This window comes from Amblyomma mixtum, chromosome 6 (assembly GCF_055824585.1).
Source record: "Amblyomma mixtum isolate Tamu chromosome 6, ASM5582458v1, whole genome shotgun sequence".
NCBI lineage: Eukaryota > Metazoa > Arthropoda > Arachnida > Ixodida > Ixodidae > Amblyomma > Amblyomma mixtum.
The window spans coordinates 11734158-11740534 of record NC_143017.1 but is presented as its reverse complement, the minus strand read 5'-3'; the positions used below and the strand labels follow the sequence as shown (position 1 = coordinate 11740534).

At 50.3% G+C, this 6377-nt stretch overlaps 1 pseudogene; it reads right to left on the bottom strand.

The window, feature by feature from the left end:
• Positions 1-445: 445 nt before the first annotated feature.
• LOC149338222 (uncharacterized) overlaps positions 446-6377 on the bottom strand; it is a 30263-nt pseudogene continuing 24331 nt past the window's right edge.

The following is a 6377-nucleotide window of genomic DNA, read 5'->3' as shown; positions in this document are numbered from 1 at the left end:
CTTCGTTTTTGCAACTTGTATCTGACCATTTTTTCAATAACTGTTTACCATGATCCTTATTGTTTGTATAAAAACCCACCCCTTATGTAATGCCCCTACGGGGGACTTTTAAGGTAATAAACTGAACTGAACTGAACTGAGACGGTAAAATTTTAGAAAAAAAGAAGAAAATGCCCAAAATAGCGAACAGCACATTGAAAAGTGTCAATTAGCGTCACACAAATTAGACACGGTGATTACTGCATGTGTCCAAAAAAATTAATAGAATGGCTAAATTCGGTGGCGGCGAACCAACGTTGTTGTCATGGTATGACGTGACGTCATTCCGTCGTGTCGGAATGGGGTCACCACGAGGTCAGAAGAGAGGGTGGTGGTGGTGAAAACTTTTAATTGGTAAAATAGAGTTTTGTAGCCACACAGCGGCCCCGCTGCATTGTCGGCGTCCCTAGTCCGGGGCACCGCATGACGAGGCGCCGTCTCTCGCCCGTTTCACTAGGGCCCTTTGGGACTCAAGCAAGGAGCCGTGGAGGAGGACACTCTCCCATGCCTCTTCCACAGCCATCCTTATCGATCCGTGAAGCTCGCATTCTTCGCCGAATACAGTTTAATCTCCTACATACACCAGCCAAACTTCATCTATCCCGGTACACTTCCACACCTCAGTGCCCAAACTGTCCACACACATATGCGGACACAGAAAACTGCCTTACACAGTGCAACGCAGCCTTCAGTCGCCCGCCTATCCTTTCCCCCCACCCCCACCGTGGCCCATCTGGCTCGCCTTCCTGGATCTGAGGCTGCAACGTGCCCTCGTCGCCTTGGCCCAGGACGTGCTGAACGCCTAATAGAAAGGATGTTCTAATAAAAGTGTCGCCCCCCCACCACTACCACCCATGAATCTCGGAAAGGGGGTAGGAGAAGGGACGAGGTGGGGTTTTTGAGTACATGCCCCAACCATGTGGGAAATATCACAGGTCTCCCCACAGTGCGGGCATCGCCCATCCGTGTTAGGATCGTAATGTTTTATGATTGCAGGACAGATTAGAGTACCTGTCTGCAGGCGCTTTAGCGGTCGCTCCTCTATCTTACTCAGCCCCTTTGCAGGGCCAGCAAAAATCCGTTGTTGTCGCTATATTGCGTTATTATTTCCCTGAACCGCAGCATCGGCTGGTTAGTCTCCGAGCCACAAGAGCTGGGATAAGGAGCCCGGAGAGTAAGCGCTCGGGCAGCCGCGTCAGCGGCCTCATTACCTCGTAAGCCCTGGTGGCCAGGAGCCCAAATGATTCTTTTCCTTCTTGGATCAGTGGCAGTCCGTCTCAGAATAGAAGCAGCAAAGGAGATCTCCCCTGCCTAGTAATGATCATATGGTTGTCGGGAGTCCGTGATGATTATTCTCGAATGGGCGTGGGCGGCAGCAAGCGCGATCGCTATTTAATCGGCTCGCATTGAATTTGGGGCTCGAAAGTGGAGAGTCCACCAACGTGCATTTCCGGGTGACCTACAGCGGCCGTGTAAAATCCCGTGGGCGATGGCCCTGCTATGTCTACCTAGTATACACCGGGTCGAGAGCCATGTTGTCTCTCAAGAGCCAGAGCCCGCGCTTGCCGTCTGTTTTCGTGCATGTCGGTGTCCTTGTTACGGGGAAGCGGCGAGACCCAGAGCATAAGGCGCCACAGTTCTGGGATACGCTCCGCCTCCTCTGGAGTGCAATCGTGTTGGATGTGTAAGCGGTTTAGCAGGCGGCGCCCGAGGGCAGTCTGCATGAGCCGCGTGTATTAGTTCAGGAGGTGGGCCTCCGGCAGCTCGTGGTAGGAGTTTAGCACCCCCATTGCCTTGAGTTTGGTATTAGGAGTAGCCACCGGGAGATCCAGGGCTCGCTTAGTTGCCTTGCGGATGATGGCGTCTATCCTTGCCTCGTCTTGCTTAGTAGTGCAGAGGTATGGCATGGTGTGGAGGATCCGGCTATTCATGCAGGCATAGACGAGTCGAAGCGCGTCCCTGCCCCGCAGACCACCCCGCTTTTTGAAACGCGGCGGATCATGCGCCCTACCTGTTTTCCTACTGTCTTGAGTTTCACAATAGTGGAGTCCGGTATGAGTCTGTGGTGAATGAAAAGGCCCAAAATACGGAGCTCCTCCACCTCTCTAACAGGACCTCCTCACAGAGAGATGTGTATTGCTGTCGTGTCCTTTGGCTTCGCTCTGAAATGCAGCTCTGATTTCTCTGGAGCACATTGGAGCTCACAGTCAGTAGCATACGCATCGGCTATCGAAGCGGCCTGCTGAAGGTGGTCCTCCATGTTCCCAAGGCTACCTTCGTGGTCCAGATTGTAATGTCATCTGCATATAACGCGTGTTGAGTGCCTTCCACCCGAGCCAGTTGTCTTGGGAGGCGCATCATAGCTATGTTGAACAGGAGCGGTGATAACACCGCTCCCTGAGGGGTACCCAACGTTCCCATCATGAGAGGACCAAATTCCTCGTGCTCAATCTGAATAAAGGCCTGGCGATTAGTTAAGACATATCTTACATACGCGTAGGCCCTAGCACCACAATCGGTAGAACTCAAGTTGGCCAGGATGCTACCGTGTTTAACATTGCCGAAAGCCCCTTTCAGATCAAGGGCGAGGATGGCTTTGTCATTGTGCTGCATAGTTGTGAGTCGTATTACATCCCTGTGCAGCTGGAGGAGGACGTCCTTTGCAGACATTTGCGGGCGAAACCCGAACATGGTGACTGCAAATAGGCCCTTGTTCTCCAGGTATAGAGAGTGCCGATCCCGAACCATCGTCTCCATAAGATTGCCTGAACACGAGGTCAGTGGTATGGGCCTCAGGCTGTCCGTATTCGCGGGCTTACGTATTTTAGCGGTAAACGTCACAAGTGACATTTTGCGTTCGGGAGGGAGTGGACACCCGCCACAGATCTGGCTCATGTATTCTAATAATTGGAGGTAGGCTGAGTCCGGTAGGTTCGCCAATAGGTGCACTGTTATGCGGTCCCGTCCCGGAGGCGTATTGCCAAACTATATCCCGTAGGCGCAGTCGAGCAGGCGATGCCCAGCAGCGCGATCACATGACATCACGCCACTTCCGTCAACAGCAAAAATGGCTGCTTCGCGTGTGGTCACGAACCAAGCAGGTTGTGGGCCATGGCGGCGGCGGTGTTTTCACGCAGTTGTAAAAGAAGTGGTTCGAAGACCAAGGGTCTACGCAAGCCGCCTTCGTTGGATCCTGCTACCTGCCTATGAATGCTTAAACTGCGTCGATTCCAAGGACATATGCAAGCCGCGCCGTTCGACGCTCGATATGCGTGGTCCAACGGTCTTCAGACTGACGTAAAACCTATGTTGTGGAGATGTCACGAAGCGTTTATTTGCAGCTGTTTGTGGTCGTCGGAAGCGTTCCTAATTCCTGCCAGGATTATAATGGACAGTGGCGAGTAACAGTTTCTTACGGTGAATATCCTGTGCGTGCTTAACCTGCACAGCATAGTGACAAGTGCGCGCGTAGTGAAAGTGAATGTGATTGGAGCGTGTGCTTTTCCGTCAAGGCAGAGAAATGTACCCATGGGAAAGCTTACTACGTACACCGTGTTTTCCGAATGCTGAAATGAGTTTGGTGTTATTCAGGTAGTCGCACTGGTGGCGTTTGTTGCAGAGATCGCGATCGATGTGCGAAGCACACGACGTTGTTTTTGCTGCGTATCCGTCACTGATTTTGATACTGTACTTGAAAACTCACTGGAAGTTACACTGCCTGTACAGGAAGTTACGCTGCCGCGAAACGTGAAATAACGATTTCAGAATGACTGCGCGATTCTTATGGGAAATTATCCATCGGGCCAAACACATTTACTGGAACAAGCGAGGCTGCAGCACAAGCTGCTAACAACCATCGTAATTACAAAATCACATTTTTAAAATCGCTAAGGGTCCATACTTTGAATTATTGTTCAGTAATTCAAAATAGAACTCTGCAGTGGGTTTTCATTGCTGACAGAGAAAAAAAAATAATTGTACGTGCAGCCTTTCTCCAGCTGTTCTCAGTGGTGGTCACTGTAACATGTAAACAGGCGTTATCCCTGCCTCCTTACTGACAGTATTGCAAAAGACATGCGTATCGATTCACTGTATAATGTGTGCGTGTGTCTGAAGTGTGCATGCAATAAAAATTCACATTTTAGCACATTGCAGTAAATGGGGAATGCCAATGCACGCAAGGAAATTATGACGCTTGTAACCATTTGGAACATGTACAATCAGTGGTAACTAAAGCAGCACTGCATTTCAGAGAACATTGACAATGCAGCAATACTGATTTATTTTTTATATGTTTTTCAGGCCATTATAAAAACCAAAATAGAAATAGAACTCTGTGGCTTAAAGGGGCCGAGACGTGCATTATTCGTTCCAAAGTGCATGGATTTATTCTTGACAGTGACAGTGGGACATGAGTTCTCTTCTAGCAGTCTTCTCTGTCCTCACATTGCAGTTGCACAAGCCAGAGTGCAGCGTTGAAAACAAGAGTGGGACGTTCTGTCGAAGAAGACTCATTGTTGACATATACAGAACAAGCTGACCTAAACAGTGCAACTCCAAAGCATCCTGAAATCTGCCTGTGCAGTCAAATCTAAGTGGGCACCCAGTATGTACTGCATAAAAGTCCACACATGCCATCCTCATTAATGCGATAATAATGAGATTTGGGAACCAGTAAACTATATTAAAGGTCGAGGAAATGCAAGGAATTATTTGGAAGGTTTACCTAGTGATGGCTCCTGGCTTAAGATGGTAAATAATACTTTGTATCATCGGCAAAACAGGATACGGTTATCTGGTTATCTGGTTATTTCTGGTTATCTCAAGCGAAACCCTATCATTTCAAGCAGAATTTGTAAAATTAGAGTTTTGTTATGAGAGCTACAATGTTGTAGAATAAAATGAAATTATATTTTTAGCCATTAAGTGTGCGACAGGCTTACATATCTTGTTATCTGATACAACTTTAAAGCAGCATTTAAGAGTTGTTTTCGCTGATCATTAAAACGTAGTACAGTGGTATATCTATGGTATATGATGGGCTTGGCAGCACCCCAACCATGACGACCGCTTCTCACCTTCGACGCTTGTTCTTGCTGCAGGTGTCCATCTGCTTTTTACGGTGCGACGCCCACTGCGACGACTGGAAGGATGCCGGAAGGCCCTCATGGATGCCGGCCTGGACGCCGGAACGGCGCGGTGCCCAACATGTGCGGCAGCACTGCATCACGCCCGCCACCCCCACGTCAGCGACAGCGTTGCGCCAGTGCCCGGCACCACCGCCGGATGGAAACGCGCCCTGGCTATCACCGCTACTTCCGATGATGATTCACCAGCGATCAACCTCCTCCCCACCTGACCGATGTATAAACGCGACACCAGCCACCGCCGCGCTCTATGGGCTTGGCAGCACCCCAACCATGACGACCGCTTCTCACCTTCGACGCTTGTTCTTGCTGCAGGTGTCCATCTGCTTTTTACGGTGCGACGCCCACTGCGACGACTGGAAGGATGCCGGAAGGCCCTCATGGATGCCGGCCTGGACGCCGGAACGGCGCGGTGCCCAACATGTGCGGCAGCACTGCATCACGCCCGCCACCCCCACGTCAGCGACAGCGTTGCGCCAGTGCCCGGCACCACCGCCGGATGGAAACGCCCCCTGGCTATCACCGCTACTTCCGATGATGATTCACCAGCGATCAACCTCCTCCCCACCTGACCGATGTATAAACGCGACACCAGCCACCGCCGCGCTCTATGGGCTTGGCAGCACCCCAACCATGACGACCGCTTCTCACCTTCGATGCTTGTTCTTGCTGCAGGTAAATTCTCAATACTGCTTATTTGCGCGACGCACGCGGTATGCTGGTTTACTGGTGCTGCCAAGCCCAATGTGTTGCATTCATATTGCCTCTGATTGTTACCATGTCATAAAGCAGTTACTAATCTTATCAGGCGATATGGAGCTAAACCCCGGTCCCCCCACCCTTCGTTCCGGTGAAAATGGCATTTTCGAAGCACTGGACGAAATCCGAGCCGGCCAAGCCTCACTTCTCACAGAAATGAAGGCTATCCGCGTCAAACTTTCCCAAAGTGACAAAGCATTTGAAGAAATTAAAAACCGACTGGCAAAAATTGAAGCCGACTGTTCATCAATAACAGCTGTAAAGAAACAAGTGAACGAAGTGCAGGCGCTCTCCGAACAGAACTCTGAACAGATTGCTGCTATTAAAAGCAGACTTGATGATTCGGACGACAGGTCGCGCAGATCAAACCTGGTTTTTTTTGGCCATAAAGATGATGAACGGGAAACGTGGGCGCAGTCAGAGGCCCTTATT